The 21446-nt window shown below is 49.4% G+C and overlaps 1 pseudogene; it reads left to right on the top strand.

Annotated features, from left to right (window-relative positions):
* Positions 1-13844: 13844 nt before the first annotated feature.
* Positions 13845-14017, top strand: LOC133139748 (U1 spliceosomal RNA; annotated as a pseudogene).
* Positions 14018-21446: the final 7429 nt, after the last annotated feature.

Here is a 21446-nt window from a genome sequence, read left to right as displayed (position 1 = left end):
TTTTCACAATGTTTTGTATAGGGGGTGCTGTTTCACAATGTTGAACAATTCATGTACATTATATATTTTTTACGCCCCCTGAGATTATGCATTCGAAAATTACAACATTTGGGGAATTTGCAGGAGTCAGCACAGCCGGAGTGCAATGGCTGTGGAACAAAGCACGGTTGGGCTTGGGTAGAACTCCGAGGGACCACCAGGCATTACCAGGCTTTTCAGGATGTTGTTGTGGAGTGCATTTTCAGAATAAATATAGACTAATTCAAGTGCTGCCAACAAAAGATCAGATGACCCCTCAGTAATTCCATTTGGGGATGTCTGTTACATCAGTATCTTGAAGAATGGTAGTTTAACATTTAGTGCACAACTCCAAACGGGATCTGGATTCAGTGATGTATCCAGGGCACTCTTTCTGACTGGGGGAATTTATACCCGTGCATTGTGGGAAGATAGAAAAAAACCACATCAGGTGATTGTGGAAAAAATAGACAGTTGACACTACTTACTGGGTTAAAAGTGGTAATCTGATTTGCTGAAGTTGCAAGAAATGGTCACTCGAGTGACTGGTAGAATGTATGCTAAAGAGTAGGACTCCCTTCCCTGATGTGTACAACTCGTACTTACCTGGCAGGGGAGATACTATGATCAGGTGTTTCTTTCTTGACCTTCTAGGCTGACGGAGGAGGGAGAACCAGCTGGGAGGGAGCCCTCCGCCACGTCCAAAACAAAATCAGGAGCTGGAGTGCACGGCCCTTGACCATGGCGGGTAAGATCCTTGTCCTGAAGGCAGTTGTCCTACCCATTCTGCTCTATGTGGGGAGGGTGTTTCCCCCAGACAAAGCCACCGGGAAGTTAATCACCCGGATGGCTTTCTGCTTTGTCTGGGGGACACGACGGAATGGGGGGCGGGGGGTCCCAGACATCGTAACCATCATTATGGTGCAGGGTCTGGCCACCCTTGTCCAGAACGTAGGGAAGGTGGGTAAGGCCTCTGGTACCTTTGCCAGGTACTATGCCACCCCCTTCCTCAGAGCAATGGGCTTGGGTGTGCTGGACCCCCCCTATATCTATCGAGCCCTGAAGGACTTTGCCTACAGGACGGGTCTGCCCAGGGCTGGCCTAACCTCGTGGAGCTACAAAATGATCATGGCTCATTTAAGATCTGGCCAAATTGTAACGCTCCTGAGGGGGGGGCCAGACCTGCACCCGCAAGTCATCTGGGCAAATGTGACACATAAGTGTCCTACACACAAACAAAAAGACATTGCCTGGATGACAGCCCGTAGGTGTCTCCCCACACAAACTTTTATGTATCGCCGGCACTTAGCCCTGACTGAACGCTGCCCCCACGGATGCACTGACTCTGAACACATTCACCATCTTTTCTGGGAGTGCTCCGTGGCCAGGCGGGTCTGGGGCCTTGTTTGTTCCTCTGTCTCCCTAAGCAGGTTCCTGCCAAGATCCTCCCTGATGGCTGAGGGCGTCCTCTACGGTCTGCCGGGGGGATGCAAGACCACCGTGCTCCAGCGTCAGTGGAAGATCATTAACATCGTGAAGCAGGTCCTGTGGGAGACGAGGAACATCAAGGTCTACCATAAAACAACTATAGACCTGATCACTCTCCGGAGGAGGATTCAAAACCGGCGTGATGTTGGACATTCATATCAACAAGACCCTGGCGAGAGAGAAATGGGGGGTGGACCACTGGAAAGAACTGGTTATATAGTCCACCCCCCCAAGAGGGGCAAGAGGTACTCAACACCTGCTGAACCCGAGCAAGATGGACCCTTTTTAAGTATTCTTGCCCGCTTTGGGCTTTCTTAAAAAACCCACTTTGTTGCTTTCCTTTTGTTTTGATATGATTTTCCAAAGACTTGTTTTTCATTTGTTTAATCATCTGTTTGCACACTTTTGTTTAAAGTTATGTTTCATTTAATTTACAATTGTTGTCTAGTTTTGTCGAGTGCTTGCTTTTGTTAAAATTATTATTTTGAGTTATTGAGTGTGTTTTAAAAAGGAAAAGAATTTTAAAATGTAAAAGAAATTTAAAAACCAATCCGTTTCTTTCTTGCTGTGCGGCAGTATCGAACTCTTTTGGGGCTTCGGCGTCTTTAGATAATCATTTAAAACGTTGAAATTAGTATGTATTTTGTCTTTTCTTTGTTGTAGGTGTTGCTGTGGACGGACTTTTAATCAGCAGCAGCTGGTTAAGGGGTAAGGCCCTTCGGGGCTCGTTTTTTCTCTTTACTTTTTTTGAATTTCTGTCGGTTTTGTAAATCATTGTTTGTCTGTTTCGTGCACGGTGTTTGCTTTAAGGATGTCGGCTGCTCGAGTCGGCACTCCGAGGCACCACAGCGTGCGGTTTAATTTAAAACCGAAAGACGGAGGTTTGTACGAATTATCAAGATTAGATTTTTCCCGTAAATTCTTGAAGGGAATTCTTCGTTTTTCGGCGGCGGATATAAATTGCCTGCTAGTGCTTCCACATGGGAAAGGTTTTAATGTAAGTTTTAAGACCTCAGACGGGTTACGTGAATTCTGGAACCGTTTTGAAAATGTGAAAGAAAAGTTCGAAATTTTCTCAATTGAACGGTTATCAGACGAATCCTTAAAAGTCATTATCGTAAGAATGTATAATGAAATGGTAAACTGTTCGGACATTGAGACCTGGTTGAGCAGGTATTGTTTGGTGAGGGATTCACCAATGAAAATTAAAGATGAGGATGGGATTTGGACAGGGAGCTGGCGAGTGCCGGTAAAATTTCAAATTGATGCGTCGGGATTTGGAGGGTGGAGGCACCCCCCGTCAATGATTGTTCTTTGGGAGAATCGCGGCCTGATTCATTACATGGGCCAACCAAAGTTGTGTCGCAGATGTGGAGCTTTTGGGCACTTGGTGGAAGCATGTGAAGTAATTGTTTGCCAAAAATGCAGGGAGGTGGGCCATGAGGCAACCCTGTGTCCAACAGGCCGGAAATGCAATTTGTGCGGGTTGGCTTCCCACATGTTCAGGGACTGCCCAGACTCCTTCGCCAATAGGGCCAAGAGAGGGCGGCCTTCCCCCAGAGCACAACAGCAGGAGGAAGGGGGGGAAACAGGTAAGGAGGGAGAGGCAGAGGAAAAAGCCTCAAGATGGAGAGAGTGAGGGAAGAGAGGATGGTAAGGGGGAGGAAAAGGAGGATTTAGGTGCTGGGGGCCAGCAGTAGGTGTAAAGGCCCGGACACACCAAACCGACGGTCGGACGTCGGTGGCGCCCTGTCGGCTGAGTCTTTCCGGTGTGTCCCGCACGCCGACACTCCGTCGGCGTGTTTTGGAGGGCTCTCATCGACGGCTCCGGGGGCTCCGACGCCGACCGTCGGTTTGGTGTGTCCGGGCCTTAAAACCGCGACAAGTCACCGAAAAGAGTCCTGTAGGGGTGGGGAAGAGAAGGGAGGGGGTGGAGGCTGACTCAGACTCTGAGGCAGAGTCCATGGTTACGATGGGCTCAGATCTGGAAGAGGAGCAGGAGAAGGACAGGGGAGAGGAAGGAGGAGCAGTTAAACGGCCGGCTGAAGTAAATAAGGAGGTAGGAGGAGGGAAGAAGCAGAGGCCAGGAGTGAGGGAGAGGTGGAATTTAATGGGCCAACTCTCTGACAGTGAGAGGTCGGGGGAGTCTCCAGTATATGGGGACTCTTCCCCAAATCAGACCCCCTATGTATGTGAGTCACCCCTTTTGACTGAAGGGTCACTTTTTGGTGACCCAGGGGGTGGGGAGAAGATGGAGATATGATGTGTGGTGGAATGGAAGGTGTATGTATGTGGTTAATGTCTCTCCTGGTTAGCCTTCTCAGCAGGTGTCCCTCTCTGTTGCGACAGTAAATGTGCGCAGCATGAGAGCAATAAACAGGGCACAGTCTGTCCTGGCTTTTCTGGAAGGAGTGCAGGCAGACATTATCTGCCTACAAGAATGCTGGTTGCCTTTCAGGACCACATATGGGCCCTGGATGAAGAGGTGGCCACATGGGCCATCTCTGTGGAGCGGCTCAGAGGAAAATAAATGTGACGGTGTGGCGGTGCTAATAAAGAACCAAAAAATTGAAATTGTGGAAAACACAGTTGTGAGCTGCGGGAGAATTTTAATGGTGGTACTAAAAATGTGTGGAGTGTCTTTTAATTTAATTAATATTTATTGTTCGCCGCAAAAGCAGAGCAGGTGGGAGGAACTGCAGGACCTCCCTCAGTATTTAATGGGCTGAACTCCAGTTTTAATGGCGGGAGATTTTAATTGTGTTTTAAACAGGAGTGGCCGGAGGGGGGCAGCAGAGAAATATGAGGTGGACAGAACCTCCTTTTATTTGCAAAATTTAATTAAAGATTTTAAACTTTTAGATATGTACCCTAGGTTGCACCCAGGCCCAGAGGGGTTTATATGGCACAGTGATGACGGGTCCCGGGCGTCAAGGATTGATTTCCTGTTCGCAAGGGGTTTTGTCGGTGAGACGGCAGATCTGAACCCGGTCTTTTTCTTAGACCATTCCCTGACTGTGGAGTCAGGAGTAGCTTTCGGCAGCGGGGTTTGGAAGCTGAACTGCAGGTTGTTGGAGGACCCAGCAGTAGTGATGGCTTTTAAAAAGCAGTATCAGGACTGGCAGACACTCCAGGGTTTTTAAGATACACGGGCAGAGTGGTGGGAGGAGGCCAAAAAGAAATTTAAAGTGTTTTTTGTGCGGGCAGGTAAGGCGAGGAGGGAGAAGGACAGGAGGGTGTGGGCAGGGCTCCAAAGACGCCTGAACTGCTACTCCTCCCTACTGAGAGGGGGTTTTGATTTCCGGGAGGAGGTGGGGGAGGTGAAACGGGAGATGGCAGCGCTGTCAAAGAAAAGGGGCAGAGAAATCATGTTTAGGTGCAGGGAGAAGGAGATTGATGAGGGGGAGACTTGCTCTTGATATTTAAAAAAAAAAAATTATGGCAAAAGGTGTAGCCATGAAAGGCCTGAGGAGGGAGGACGGGGTCATAGTATCTGACAGGAAGGGGATGATAGGAGTGGTGGAGGCCTTTTATCAGGAATTATTCGGGGAAAAAATGATTTTAGAGGAAGGGAAAAATGAATTTTTAAGTTTTCTGGAAAAAGTGGTGGGTGATGGAACAGATTTGGAGGCAGATTTTAAAATGGCTGATCTAAACAGCAGTTTGGGGTCTTTTAAAAGTGGGAGGGCTCCAGGGATGGACGGACTACCAGTGGAGTTTATCGGGTTTTTTGGGAGGTAGTGGGCCCTGATTTGCTTTGTGTTTTTAAAGAATTTGATCAGTTGGATAGGTTACCACACAGTTTTAAAAATGGGTTGGTGACTCTCCTTTTTAAGAAAGGGGAAAGAACAGATTTAAAAAATTGGCGCCCGATTACTTTGTTAAATTTGGATTTTAAATTGTTTTCAAAAATTTTAACAATGAAAATGAGTTGTGTTTTAGGGGGCCTGATACACCCAGATCAGGCCTGTGCAGTGCCGGGGAGGAGGATCACAGACGCCCTGGTATTGGTGAGAGACGCCATCTGTCTAGCGAGAGACAGACAGAGTAGACTAGCGGTGGTAAATTTAGATTTTGAAAAGGCTTATGATCGGGTCTCGCACCAGTACATGTTTGCTGTGCTGCAAAAAATGGGTTTTCCGGCCAGGTTCATAGCACGGGTGGGGCTGCTGTACGCTGGGGCGAAGAGCACTTTCCTGGTTAATGGGTTTCAGAGTAGTGCGGTGTCAGTAAACTGCGGTGTCCGCCAAGGGTGCCCGTTATCCCCTCTCCTGTTCGTCTGCTGTATGGAACCACTGGCACAGGTCCTGAGAAGGGACACCTGGATTTCGGGGCTGAAAATCCCAGGGGGTGGGGGGAGGGAGGCCAGGTGTATCCTGTACATGGATGATGTCACCATTTTAACAGTGGATGGGGTGTCGGTAACCAGAATTTTAAAGAAAACAGAACTATATGGGAAAGCATCGGGAGCAAAATTAAATACAGACAAGGCTGTGGTGAAACTGTATGGACAGTGGGGGGAGGCAGAGAGGCGGGAACTCCCCTTAAAAGAGAGTGGGGGGGTTATAAAAGTTTTAGGGGTAGAGTTTGATTCAGAGGGACTGGGAGGGAGCAATTGGGAAAACATTTTAAAGAAAGTGGAAAAAAAGGTCCAGTTCTGGCAGTTGAGGCAATTGACTACGGAGGGAAAAATTTTAATTATTAAGTCTGTGTTGTTGCCGTTGTTGTTGTTCGTGGGTGTTGTGTTTGTACCGTCACGTTCTGTTCTGTCTCGGCTGGACCGTGTTGTTTTTCGTTTTTTATGGGGAGGGGGATGGGAACGGATCCGGAGGGAGTGGGTGAAAAGAGCTGGAGGGCAAGGGGGGAGGGGGGTTCCCGATTTTTATAGATTTTTAATGTGTAGGTTTGTCTCGTTACATGTGTCTTTATGTGTGTCTTTGTCTACTAAAGCGGGTTTCTTTGTTCGGTTTTTTATGGGGGGTTATTTTAGGCGACTGGAAATAGTGAAAGTGCCGCTGACAGTACCGGTCGCCTTTGTTACGCCCGGTTTTTATCAGCCAGTACCGGCATTTTTAAAAAAGATTTGGGTTGGAGAAGGAGGGAGTGGAGGTTTTAACTTCTCACCATCTTTTGTTCTCTTTTGTGCAGGCCAGGGATCCGATGTGTCCGGTGCGCGGGCTGGCACTAGGCCAAGCCGAGAGGATTTGGAGCGCGGTGACCCATCCGGACCTGTTTAACCGACACAAAGACATGGCCTGGCTAATCGCCCATGGCGTCCTGTCGGTCCGTGCTGTGATGCACGCACGCCGAATGGCGAGGACTGCGGTCTGCCCCCGAGAAGCTTGCCTGGAGTGACTGTCCGTCACGCCCTGTGGGACTGCGAGTATGCCCAGAGGTTCCGGAGGCTGGCCCTACCGCTGCTCCGGTTTTTCCTGACCGGAGGAATTTTAGACAGGCAGCTGGTGTTGTTTGGTGGGAGCAGGACAGTGCTGGGAGGCCCTGTCTTTAAACGCCTGCAGATGGGGCCTTTGGACGTGCAGGTCTTTCCTTGTGTTGGAGGACCGGGCCTTGTCACCAGAGGAGGCGTGGCTGATCGCGAAGGCCTCCGTAAAGGACTACATGAGGCGGGACTGGAGGAGGCATGGACGAGAGAAGGCACGGAGCATGTGGGGGGCAGACGCTTGGGACGCTGTGGGCCTGGACTGAGACAGATCACAGGAGCCAGGTACTTTGTGTTGGTGAATGGTCTGGGTGGTGTGATATTGTTAAAGACACATTCTGTTCCGTACAAAAGTGGTTGGTTTTAAAGGAAAAATTGTGTATCATTTTGGGTTGTGGTCTGGGGTTTTGTAAGACTTTGCCTTTAAAAAAATAATAATAATAATAACAATAATAATTTCTTACATTTTACTGTTTTAGTTTTGTATGTGCTTTATATGTTTTTTATGTATCCATGGATGTTAGTATGTGGTTTTTGTGTGTGTTTTATGTCGTAAATTATTTATGTGTGTATTTATGTATTAAACTGTTTGTATTTATATTTAAGAGGAAAACCTTGACCATGTAATATGTAAACGTGATTTAAACTGTATATCTGTGAAGATACAATCAAATCTTTTAAAAGGAAAAGGTTTGCACAGGTAGGGGAGATACCGTGATCACATGTTTCTTTCTTGCTGTGCCTTTTGTTCAGGTTTCTTTTCAGCTCAGTTAGGCATGTTGCCCACCACTGGGGTTCTAGTGGTGGACCGAGGGCCACTGGGCTGTTTCGTTGCTTTCTAAGAGCATTCTGTGCTCTTTTTCTTAGTTCAAGCTCCAGCATCAGTGGAGGATCATTAACATAGTAAAGCAGGTCCTGTGGGAGACAAGGAACATCAAGGTCTACCAAAAAACAACTGTAGACCTGATCACTCTCTGGAGGAGGATACAAAACCTCCTCCAAGACAGCGTGATCCTGGACTTTCATATCAACAAGACCCTGGCGAGAGAGAAATGGGGGGTGGACCACTGGAAAGAACTGGTTATATAGTCCACCCCCCCAAGAGGGGCAAGAGGTCCTCAACACCTGCTGAACCCGAGCAAGATGGACCCTTTTTTTAAAAATATCCTTGCCTCTCTTGGGTTTTTTTTTTTAACTCACTTTGTTGCTTTCCTTTTGTTTTGATATGATTTTTCTAAAGACTTGGTTTTCATTTGTTTAATCATCTGTTTGCACACCTTTGTTGAAAGTTATGTTTCATTTAATTTAGAATTCTTGTCTAGTTTTGAAAGTAGTGCTTGTTTTTGTTAAAATTATTATTTTGTATTATTGAGTGTGTTTTAAAAAAAGAAAAAAGATTTTAAATTGAAAGAAATTATAAAAACCAATAAAACAACCTTTTTCTTAGTCCATTCTCCTCCCTTCCCCATTTTCCTCCTTTTTTCTCCCCAACCACAGAACCCGCACAGACCCCCCCTCAGCACCCCGCCACCACAGAACAACCCACCCCTACACCACAGACTGAGAGAGAACCCGACACAGACCAGCCCCCAAACCCCTCACAGACGGAGACAGTCGGACCAGACACACAGACAGACTCACTCCCGTGTGGAAATCCTGGACAGTGCACGACACAAGACAGTACTAGCACCAACTCCCCTTCCACCACTACAGACACTGAACAGATAGAAGTCAAGAGCGAGGACGAGGAGATCAAGATCACAGACAGCACACCCTCCACTCTGCCCACAGACACAGACAACACAACAGACACACTGTCACCAGACATCTTTGGAAAAAGAAAGAGAGACCCCCGACCACGGGAAAGGAAAAGAACTATCACCACCTCCACCAATCAGGACACAGAACCAGAACCCACACAAGCAGAAAAACAACCCCCACCACCACCACTACCACCACCAGAAAAACAGCCACCACCGCCACCTCCACAGACAGTGGAACCGCCGACACAACCTGACAAACCAGCACAGCCAGTAAAACACGCACAGACGGACAGCCCGACCACTACCCAAATAGCCCCCTAACCCGTAGTCACCCCAAGGACACACCGCTCCTCTGGGAAAACGATGACAGAACCAGCACAACCAGCACCAGCAAAACCCACCAGACCCAGAACTTCACACAGCACACCTGACAAAGACGACGCTCCTGAACTGGACTACATATGGGGAGAAGTTATAGACAGGACGGTCAAATGACCACCCCCACAGACACGCGTATCTAGGGAAACACTCCGACTCACCAAACTTTACATTGACACCTGCCCGGACACAGCTGGACCAGTGCACGCTTCGCAGGCAGCCCTGGGTGCGTCGAGAGCCGGTAAGCCAGCCACACCCCTCACCACTCTACCCGCCAGGTCCTCCTCCAAACCACCCGGGGGGGGTCCTCCAGAATCTAGAACAGGGAAAGGGCAGAAGTAAATATCACCTCCCGTGATCAGCTATGGACTGGACGCAGTACCATACATACACCACTGTCATTGCACTAGTTACCACTACAACAACAATCATGAGCACATTAAACATCCTCACATTAAACGTACGCAGTATTCACAACAATAAGAAAAGGGCAGACGTCATGGCATTCCTCACAACACAAAACACAGACATTTTATGTTTACAAGAGTGTAGAATCCCCTTTTTAACAGATTACATAGATTATCAGAATGAATGGGCCATAGGGGATTCGGTGTGGTCGGGTTCGAGTGTGGCACGTGCAGATGGGGTGGCAATATTAATCAAGAATAACTCAGTCAAGATAACCCGGAAAAAAGTGGTGGAGGCAGGAAGGATTTTAACTTGTTTATAACAATTTTCACTTCAAGGTTATTAATGTTTATGCACCCGCAAACCAAAATGAGCAGCCTTTTTCACCAAGCTGCGTCCAATCCTTTTGGGAAACCTCCCCGTCGTGATGGCAGGGGACTTCAACTGTGCCCTGAGGGATGAGGATCGGAGCCGGCTGTTGAGGGACCGCTCGAGTCGGGAGCTGGCGTCAGTCATAGCGGACTACTCCCTCACTGACGCCGGTCGGGACCTGGTGCCACGCTACACGTGGGTGAGTTCCTGTGGCAAATCCTTTTCCCGGATAGACCTCCTCCTTCTGAGACATCAGATACAATCACAGAACATCACAGCACAAACAGTCTTCTTTTCAGATCACAAAGCACTCACCATCCAGATTACAACACCAGCACAAACACACAGGGGGAGAGGAATCTGGAAACTAAACACATCACTACTAGAGGACAAAGCAATAAAACAGCACTTTCACGTCACCCGTAGAATGGTGGGAAATGGTCAAGACACGCACTAAGGGTTACTTCATCACGGCAGGACGCAGGCAGGCACAGAAAAGGAGGGAACAAACAAAAAAATTGCACAGCACACTCCAACGACTAGCAGCACTACAGGCACAGGGATTCCAGGTCGCACAAGAAATCACACAGGCCAAACACAACCTCTCAGCACTCTATAGACAGGAACAGGAAAAAATTAGACATCAAAGCAGAGTTCAACACCTAGAACAAAATGAAAAATGCACCCGTTACTTTTTTAGGAAGATCAAGAACAAAAAGAATCACATACAGACATTATTGGACAACACAGGACAAATCATCACCTTTGACAGTGCCTTTAAATTTGAGAAGCAAATTAGTGCTGTTGTCAAAGCTGCCTTTTTTCAGTTAAGACAAATAGCCAAGGTCAAGGCCTATCTTTCTCAAAAAGATTTGGAAAGAGTGGTCCATGCTTTTATAACATCTCGGCTGGACTACTGCAATTCTCTATATATAGGCTTAGACCAGTCCTCTCTCTGCCGTCTGCAGCTAGTGCAGAACGCTGCTGCCCGCCTTCTGACTGGCAAAAAAAAACGGGAGCATATTACACCAGCACTGTCATCCCTACATTGGCTTCCTGTCCGTTACAGGATAAATTTTAAAATTTTATTATTTGTTTTTAAGGCAATGAATGGTCTAGCACCTACATACTTGTCTGAACTCCTCAATATGTATACCCCAGCTAGATCACTTAGATCATGCAATCAGCAACTTTTGGATGTCCCTATGTCGAGGAGAGCTAGGAGGGGTGACCGGGCCTTTGAGGTAGCTGGCCCCAAGTTGTGGAACAGCCTACCGCCACATATTAAATCTGCCCAAAACATAGATATTTTTAAATCCCTGTTAAAAACCCACCTTTTTAGTGAGGCCTTTATGTCAGACATAAATGGGGAATCCAGATGATGTACTTGTATTTCATTTTATTTCATTTCATTTCATTTCATTTCATTTCATTTCATTTCATTTTATCTTTAATTTTATTGCCTGGTTTTGTTTTGTACAGCACTTTGGTCAACCATGGTTGTTTTAAATGTGCTTTATAAATAAAGTTTATTATTATTATTATTATTATCACGGGTGAACAGAATATACACAACCACATCAGGGCATTCTACACTGATCTGTATAGCACAAAGCACATGGATGAGCACATGATGGACACATACCTACAGGACATCCCAGCCATAGCACCCCGGGCAGGAGAAGGAGAGGAGGAGGAGGAGGAGGAGAGTCTGTCCGTGGAGGAGCTCACCCACGTGGTGAAAGGCCTGAACACCGGCAAAACTCCGGGTCCCGACGGGCTCCCGGCCGAGTACTGCCAAACCTTTTGGGAACACCTCAAGGTAGATTTAACATCGGTGCTCTCCGCGGTGTACAGTGAGGGCCGGTTGGCCCCCTCGATGACAGAGAGCGTCATCACCCTTATTTACAAGGGCAAGGGTGATGAGCGTAGCCTGACAAACTGGAGGCATATTGACCTCTTGGGGGCCGACTACAAGCTCTTGGCGAAGGCCCTCATGTACAGGCTCCAGGAGGCTACCCCTCAGGTCGTGGGTCCGGACCAGGCTTGCGGGGTCCCGGAGAGGTCGACCGCCGATAACCTGGTGCTCATTCGGGACATCATGGCCCACTCTGTCGAACGGTCGAAACCTTTTTGCATGTTTAATCTAGATCAGGAGAAGGCCTTCGACAGAGTGGGCCATAGCTACATGTTTAAGGTCCTGGAGGCAATGAACCTCCCTCTTGGTCTTAGAAAATGGATTCACATCATCTATCAAAACAACACAGCAAAAATACTGGTTAATGACACACTACAGAACACTTTCCCATACACTCAGGGGTTAGACAGGGTTGCCCACTTTCTGCACTACTGTACATACACTGCCTGGAACCACTCTTACACAAAATCAGGACAAACACAGACATCACCGGCTATACACTCCCAGGGTGCACAGAACAACTCAAGGCACTTGCATACATGGACGACATCACACTTTTCTGCACTGAACAAACCTGGACCACTTCTGCACAGCCACTTCCGCAATAATAAACAAGACCAAGAGCGAGGTGTTTGTGTCCAGGGCCTGGGCGGTCGACCAGGTCCTGTCAGACACATTTCCCATCCGTACATCCGTGAACATCCTTGGCGTCACGTTCGACAGGACCAACTCCGGGGGCTGGAGCTGGGCCGGAGCCCTCGGCCGGGCTCGAGCTAAGACCTGCAGTTGGAGTTCCAGGACACTGTCAATGACGGGGAGAATCCTCATAGTACAGACTATCCTTTACCCGATCCTCGCCTATGTTGGAAAGATCTTTCCCCCAGACAAACATATTGAGAAACAAATTAACAAAATTGTCTTTGGTTTTGTCTGGGGGAGTAGGCAGGAGAGGGTAAAGAGGCTGATCATGTGGAAGGACCCTAGGAACGGGGGTAGAGGCGTGCCAAACGTCGCAGAACTGATCAGGATGCAGAGCCTCGCCTACCACATCAACTCCATAAAAAACCGCAGTAACAAAACCGGATACATGACCCGTTTTTACTTCACCACCAGCTTAAGACCCCTGGGGCTCTGCATCCTGGATCACAGGCACCCCTACTCCCGGGACCCCCCCCAGCCCGACAGGTCACTCCGCCGGTACATCTACACAGCACATCTGCACACTGCACAGCTCACTCACTGGACATTTCAGGAAATCAAAAACACCACAAATGCACAGGAACATTTACACAGACCCGACAACACGACCCACAGCACAGCCACTACAGTTTGGAAAAACATCGATCACCCATGCCTTCTGAACACACAGAAAGACCTGGCGTGGCTAGCTGTGCTGAAAGCTCTCCCCACCAGGGTGTTCATGTTCAGGAGGAGCTTGGCCCTGGCGGAGACATGCCCGTACCCTCGCTGTAATGGAAAGGAAACCGGAGATCACCTCCTGTGGCACTGCAGAAAGGCCAAATCTATCTGGCAATCCATTTTCACTTTCCTGGACACATACACTGACACACAGTCACTGACCCTCCGGGATATCCTCCTCGGCCCCCGCAACGGGATCACATCTGCTGAGGAGGAGATTGCCTGGAGGGTGATCAACATCACCAAGCACACTTTATGGGACGCACGCAACATCATGTTTTTTCAGAAACAGGAACTTCACAACATCATCATCACCCGGCAGATCACCAACCACATCAAGGACTACTATCACCTGGACTGTCACAAAGCCGGAAAGAGCATCACAAACACAAAATGGAAAATTCACAACAGCACAGAAATATACATATGACACGGACACCCTGGACAATACACCTACAGCCGGACACCTACACTCCCGAAGCCTTCCCTTGGGTAATGTATGTAATGTTTACTGTGTACTGTCTACTGTCTTAATGTATTGTGGTATTGTCTGCGGTCATGTTTAAATGTAACTCTGTTTGTTACTGTCTGACGTCTGCAATGTAAATATGTGTGATGTAAGTACATGTCAATATGAATGTAAATGAAATGTAAAAGTGAAAGCAAGTGAAACTCAATAAAAGAAATAACGGTTCACCCAGGGCGAGGCTCAGCCATTGCACTCCGGCTGTGCTGACCCCTGCGAATTCCCCAAATGTGGGAATCTCGACTGCATAATTTCTGGTAGTGGGGACTGCGTTCGCGCTCTCCCCTGATTCATTGGTTTAAAGTCAGTTATTTTTTACTCTGCCTGTCAGGGCGTTTTTAATCCTAAAGGTCATCTGTTAGTAACATATTTCAGATTGTAGTATTTGCTTTGGTTGTTAATATAAGTTTTGCTCCAGTGTCGGTCATAGTTACTGCACAATATTTTGTACAAACGCGTTTGTTTGTTTGATGACATTACTACGGAGCCTGGTCCCGTTAGCTTTTTTCCAAGATGTCTTTGCACAGGGGGCGCTGTTGCACTATGCCAAACGCAGTATTATCATTTTACTTTTTTACAGCTGGGCCAGGATTTCTAATTCAATTTTATATCAGGTGTTTTTCAAATTCCTGTCGTATTGGCTTCTTTCTTAGGCCAATACTTTCTTACTATTTGTATGGAGCAAGCATCGTTGTGGGAATTCGTTTTCGGCATTTGGTCGTAGTGACTTGAAGCCACTTGCGTTGTAAGGGACTTGAAATATTCCTATGTAAAACAATTATGTAAAACAGCAGTGTCATTACATTTAAAGTAGTTTTTGAGTTGCAAGTTTGACTATGCTATGTTCTCAGCCCTATCATTGCTGCCAGTATAAATCTTCAATTTAGCACCATGCCATGTGCTTATGGCCAAACCACTCTGAATATGCCCCCATCTCGTCCCATTGTGTTTGTCAGGGCATTTTAGTGCTGAATGTTGAGGTCTGTTAGCGAGATATTTCATTCCTTTTTATATCGTTTTTCAAATTCTTCTTATATTGGCCTTTTAATTTTGAACCTCAATATCTCGTCCATTTCAAAACCAATCTCAATGCCATTTGGGAGGTCTACTGCAATGGCATCGGGCTCACCGACTTCTTTCTCTCTCCCTTTTGCTCCTTGTCTCCCTCTCTCTTTGAAGGTCTGTTGTGAAACCGAAGTACCAGTGGCTTGACCGCGGCTTAGGTGGATCAGCAGGCCGGCGGACCAGGCCGGACCGACAGCGTTTTGGGGCTAGGCAGGTACCAGTGGCCTGACCGCGGCCTGCCGAAGCCGACGCAGCGCTTGGAGGATCCCCTGCCAGAAGTCTTCTACCATTCGGAGGAAGAGCCACGACTGCTGCGGAACGCCTTTTTGCCGAGGACCGGAGGGGAGTTCCAGAGCTGCCCGGAGAGATCTCCCGGATAGGGTTGCTCTCCGGGCCACCGCCAGCTTTTCTTCGCTGGTCCTACGCCATTCTCGCTGCGCTCTCCCTCTGGTCTTCCAGGCTCTGCAGCAGCTCCACCTGAGGCTCCCCGAAGACGAGGCTGAGGAGCAGGCAGACGGGGACCAAGGACCTCCCTCACCCAGACGACGCCGACCGGATCCAGCTTTGCCATCCCTGCTTGGATCCAACGCTTGGCGTCTTCTTCAAGAAGGGAGGTGCCACTGCACCAGGGGAGCTGATCTTTGATCAGCTCCTTCTGTGTTTGCCTTTTGGTCCCCTGGGGACAACATCTTTGAGCGCTGTGTCTGCTTTTCTTCCCAACGGCAAAGGTCCGGCCTGAGTGAGAGGGAGGATGGCGACAGGAGTCCAGCCAGGTGTCAGAAGACATCACGCCGTCCGCATGACTCTCCTGCCCAGTGGAGAAGGGGGCAGCAGCAGTAGTGTGGGTCCTCTGGTGGAGCAAGGGGCAGGTGGTGCAGCCGCTGAGGGCACCACTGGGCCAGCTGCCACCGATGGAGGAAATGGAGCTGCCCCAAAAGTGAGTGGACAGGACAGGAGAGTGACAGGTATGACCCGCCTGGAATTTAGTTGGGCAGTTCTTCAGCGAGCCATGGGCTTTGTGCCTGGTGACCTGAACTGCCTGGTGAAGGTTCCAGGAAATGCAGATATTTTTGAAATTAGCTTTAAAAACGCTAATGTCCTGGAGAGGTTCTGGAACCTCTTTAGAGAGGGGAAGGACAAGGCCCCCCTCAGCAACTTTGAGGTAGAGCCCCTGTCCGACACGGAAAACAAAGTGGTCACTGTACAGTTTTATAATGAAGCTGTACAGGACCACGATGTGAGTACGTGGTTGGGCAGGTATGGCAGTGTAAAATCAGGATCTTGGAGGGTCCTGGATGAGGACGGAGTCTGGACCGGGGCCAGAAAATGGCTGGTCCAGCTAAAATCTGATCCCTCTGCAGTTGGGAGGGTATGTCATATCCCCAGCACCATCACGCTGGGGAGACACCGGGGCGTGGTGTTTTATCACGGCATGCCCAAGCTGTGCAGGAACTGCGGCGAGTTAGGACACTCTTCCGTGATTGCCCCCTCTCGTACGCGAACAGGGCCCGGAGCACCGCGCCCCTACCATCGTCATTGACTGCCCCCCCGCTCCCTACCCCTCTTATACCTACAGTAATCGAAAATACATTCACGCCCCCCCCCATTCAGCCTGATAACATACCAACACAAGCACCGAGCACGGCACAAGACCTCCCCTGTAGCACTATTTCGGAAATCCCAAACAACACAGTCCCCCTGATTACCCTATCCCCAATCACCACAGTAAAGGAGGAGCCTGACTCCGACATCCTCATTACGGTGGAGGAGTCAGACTCCTCAACCACAGACACCGATGACACTATCACACCCTGGCAGAAGGCGAAATCCAAAAAGGGCAAAAGAATGAGATCACCCAAAACTACAGCTCAGCACAATTTTCCCACCCAGCCTGCAAATCCAGCAATAACGCCAAACCAAACTAGCCAAAAGAGCCGTCGTGACAAATTTAAAAGAAACCCCACAAACCTCCGCTAGGCCAAATCCCCTACCACGCCCAAACAAACCAACCCCACCACCATCAAAGCCGAGACAGACCGGTCACCACACCTTTAGCACCCTTCATCCCAGAACCACTAAGGACCAGCCAGCCCCTGGTCCAGACTCTGTAAACGGGACCCAAACATCATCCGCCTCTCAGGGCCCTCCAGGGGCTGGGGGGAAGCCTGGGGTAAGAACATCTGCCCCCACCTCTCCAGGACGGAACCTCCCAGGCAGTCGGGAGGGGAGACCCATGGGAGCACATGGTCAGGGGGTGAGTAGGCGCCAAAATAACCCAGACACAATTTTCTCTACAATAGATCAAATGTGCCAGAAAATTTCCAGCAATAACTCCGGTACACCAGACACACACCAAAAATAAACTTTCATGGAAAACACAATTACGCTAACAACACTCAATACCCGTAGCATTAAACACCCAGACAAACGCTCAACAGTTTTCTCCATTCTTGCACAAATCCCCTCGGACGTCGTCCTGCTCCAGGAATGTGGTATCCCGTTCCGGGCGTTGGATGGCGTTCTGGGGGGGGAATGGAGAATGGGAGACTCTCTCTGGTCTGGCTCTAACATCGCCAGAGCTGATGGGGTCGGCACGTTGACGAAGAATCCCTTTGTCAAAACAACAGCACACAATATTGTGGAGAGTGGGCGAATCCTCGTCACTGATCTCGATGTCGGGGGTTCCCCACTCAGGGTCGTCAACGTGTACGGCCCCACCAGTGTGGCCGAGAGAGTCTCCCTTTTCACAAAATTGCGACCCATATTACACACTACAATGCCCATCGTCGTAGGGGGAGACTTCAACTGTGCTTTAAGAGATGAGGACCGCAGCAAACCAAGGCCGGATCGCTCCGGCTCCCTGCTGCGGTCCCTCATCGAGGATTTCTCCCTCTGCGACGCCGGGGGCGCCTCTCCTCCCCAGCATACGTTTGTGAGTTCCTCTGGCTCCTCCTCATCCAGAATTGACATGTTTCTGCTCTCCCCAGGCCTGAGGGTGCACAGCTATTCCACCAAGGTGGTGCACTTCTCGGACCACCACATGGTAACCGTGTCCCTGGTCTGGGAGAAATCGATAACCGTGGATAAGGGGCTCTGGTGAATTAACATCAGCCATCTCCAAGACCCCCAGGTGCGTCTCTCCTTCGTGAGAAGATACCAGGAGTGGGTGAGTCTGAAACATCTCTTTGACTCCCCGGTGGAGTGGTGGGAGATGGTGAAGGAGCGAGTGCGGGGCTACTTCCGGGCAGTCGGGCGGAGGAAGGCGAGGGAAAGGAGGGCAGTTTTTGAACGCCACAATGCTGCCCTCCAAAGACCAAGCCTCCTCCAGTCCCGAGGCCTGGATGTTAGCAGCGAAATCGCGCAAGCTCGGCAGAGCCTCACCACCCTCTACCGGGAAGAGCGGAAGAAACAGACTTTCCGCTCCAAACTCCAGGGCCTCCAGGAGGATGAGAAATGCACACGGTTCTTCTTCCGCAGGACACGGACCAAGACGAATAACATCTTGTCTCTCTATAACAGCAGAGGTGTGGTGGTGTCTGAAGAGGCGGAGGTCCGGGAGGTGGCCAGGGAGTTCTACGAGGGCCTTTACAGCGAGAGGCCCTCAGACAGGGCTCTCATGGACACCTTCCTGGGCTGCCTGGACAGACGCCTGGGAGATGAGCAGATGGAGGCGGAGTTGAGCACTGAGGAGCTCACCAGGGCGGTGCACTCCTTGAACACGCAAAAAGCTCCGGGCCCTGACGGAATCCCAGCAGAGTTTTACCAGGCTCACTGGGATCTCCTGAAGGGGGACGTGGCGGAAGTGTTCAGGGCTGCGTACAGGGAGGGGCGGTTAGGCGCCTCACTGAGACAGAGCTCAGTAGCTCTTGTTCCAAAGAAGGGGGACCTGAAGGACCTCTGCAACTGGCGGCCGATCAACCTCCTCTCAGTCGATTATAAGATCATGGCGAAGGCGCTGATGGGGAGGTTCCAAGGCCTGATAACATCGGTGATCGGACTGGACCAGACCTGCAGTGTGCAGGGGAGGTCCATAAATGACAACCTGCTCCTCGCGAGGGATCTAATCATCCACTCCGGGGAGCGGAGGTCCCCCTTGTGCCTTCTCAGCCTCGATCAAGAGAAGGCATTTGACCGGGTGAGTCATGTGTGCTTGGAGAGAGTGCTAGAGAAAATGAACATTCCTGGCCCCCTCCTGCGCTGGACAAAAATCTGTCTGACAGATATAACGGGCAGAGTGGTTGTCAATCGGCAGCCCTCTGCCCCGTTCGATGTCAGGTCTGGCGTCAGGCAGGGGTGCCCTCTAGCATCTCTCCTGTACGTCATCTACCTGGAACCGTTCCTCCAGGCCCTCAGGGCCAATCCAGGGGTGGTGGGCTACTCACTACCTGGAGCCGGGGGGGAACGGCTAAAGGTGATGGCGTACATGGACGACATTGCCATCGTCGCCACAGACAGTCGTTCTATCGCTTGTGCCACCAAGGTGTTGGACGACTTCTGTGTGGCCACTGGCGCCCTGGTCAACAGGGACAAGAGTGAACTGTTTCTGTCTCCACATTGGAGTGAGGAGCTGACCGTTTCCTTCCCTGTGCGTAGGAATACCATCAAGCTCCTGGGGGTGACCTTCCAGGCTGATGGAGGAGGGAGAACCAGCTGGGAGGGAGCCCTCCGCCACGTCCAAAATAAAATCAGGAGCTGGAGTGCACGGCCCTTGACCATGGCGGGTAAGATCCTTGTCCTGAAGGCAATTGTCCTACCCATTCTGCTCTATTTGGGGAGGGTGTTTCCCCCAGACAAAGCCACCGGGAAGTTAATCACCCGCATGGCTTTCCGCTTTGTCTGGGGGAGCACGATGGAAAACTGAAACGTGTCACCCTCCTCAAGGAGGAGCGGAATGGGGGGCGGGGGGTCCCAGATATCGTAACCATCATTATGGTGCAGGGTCTGGCCACCCTTGTCCAGAACGTAGGGAAGGTGGGTAAGGCCTCTGGTACCTTTGCCAGGTACTATGCCACCCCCTTCCTCAGAGCAATGGGCTTGGGTGTGCTGGACCTCACCATACCCTACAGCTGGGACCCCCCCTATGTCTATCGAGCCCTGAAGGACTTTGCCTACAGGACGGGTCTGCCCAGGGCTGGCCTAACCTCGTGGATCATGGCTCCGCAAGTCATCTGGGCAAATGTGACACACAAGTGTCTTACCAACAAACAAAAAGACATTGCCTGGATGACAGCCCATAGGTGTCTCCCCACACAAACTTTTATGTATCGCCGGCACTTAGCCCTGACTGAACGCTGCCCCCACGGATGCACTGACTCTGAACACATCCACCACCTGTTCTGGGAGTGCTCCGTGGCCAGGCGGGTCTGGGGCCTTGTTTGTTCCTCTGTCTCCCTAAGCAGGTTCCTGCCGAGGTCCTCCCTGATGGCTGAGGGCGTCCTCTACGGTCCGCCGGGGGGATGCAAGACCACCGTGCTCCAGCGTCAGTGGAGGATCATCAACACCGTGAAGCAGGTCCTGTGGGAGACGAGGAACATCAAGGTCTACCAAAAAACAACTGTAGACCTGATCACTCTCCGGAGGAGGATTCAAAACCTCCTCCAAGACGGCGTGATGTTGGACATTCACACCAACAAGACCCTGGCGAGAGAGAAATGGGGGGTGGACCACTGGAAAGAACTGGTTATATAGTCCACCCCCCCAAGAGGGGCAAGAGATGCTCAACACCTGCCAAACCCGAGCAAGATGGACCCTTTTTAAGCATTTTTGCCCGCTTTGGGCTTTCTTAAAAAGACCCACTTTGTTGTTTTCCGTTTGTTTTTGATATGATTTTCCAAAGACTTGTTTCTCATTTGTTTAGTCATCTGTTTGCACGTTTTTGTTTGGAGTTATGTTTCATGTGATTTACAGTTGTTGTCTAGTTTTGTCGAGTGTTTGTTTTTGTTGAAATCATTATTTTGAGTTATTGAGTGTGTTTTAAAAAGGAAAAGAATTTTAAAATGTAAAAGAAATTTAAACCAATAAAACAACCATAATTTCTGGTAGTGGGGACTGCGTTCGCGCTCTCCCCTGATTCATTGGTTTAAAGTCAGTTCTTTCTTACTCTGCCTGTCAGAGCATTTTTAATCCTGAAGGTCATCCGTTAGTAACATGTTTCAGATTGTAGTATTTGCTTTGGTTGTTAATTAATATAAGTTTTACTCCAGTGTCGGTCATAGTTACTGCACAATATTTTGTACAAACGCGTTTGTTTGTTTGATGACATTACTACGGAGCCTGGTCCCGTTAGCTTTTTTCCAAGATGTCTTTGCACAGGGGGCGCTGTTGCACTATGCCAAACGCAGTATTATCATTTTACTTTTTTACAGCTGGGCCAGGATTTCTAATTCAATTTTATATCAGGTGTTTTTCAAATTCCTGTCATATTGGCTTCTTTCTTAGGCCAATACTTTCTTACTATTTGTATGGAGCGAGCATCGTTGTGGGAATTCGATTTCGGCATTTGGGCGTAGTGACTTGAAGCCACTTGCGTTGTACGGGACTTGAAATATTCCTATGTAAAACAATTATGTAAAACAGCAGTGTCATTACATTTAAAGTAGTTTTTGAGTTGCAAGTTTGACTACGCTATGTTCTCAGCCCTATCATTGCTGC

The sequence above is a fragment of the Conger conger genome, chromosome 10 (assembly GCF_963514075.1).
Source record: "Conger conger chromosome 10, fConCon1.1, whole genome shotgun sequence".
Classification (NCBI taxonomy): domain Eukaryota; kingdom Metazoa; phylum Chordata; class Actinopteri; order Anguilliformes; family Congridae; genus Conger; species Conger conger.
The sequence above is the reverse complement of the archived record's forward strand: the minus strand, read 5'-3'. Positions and strand labels throughout refer to the sequence as shown.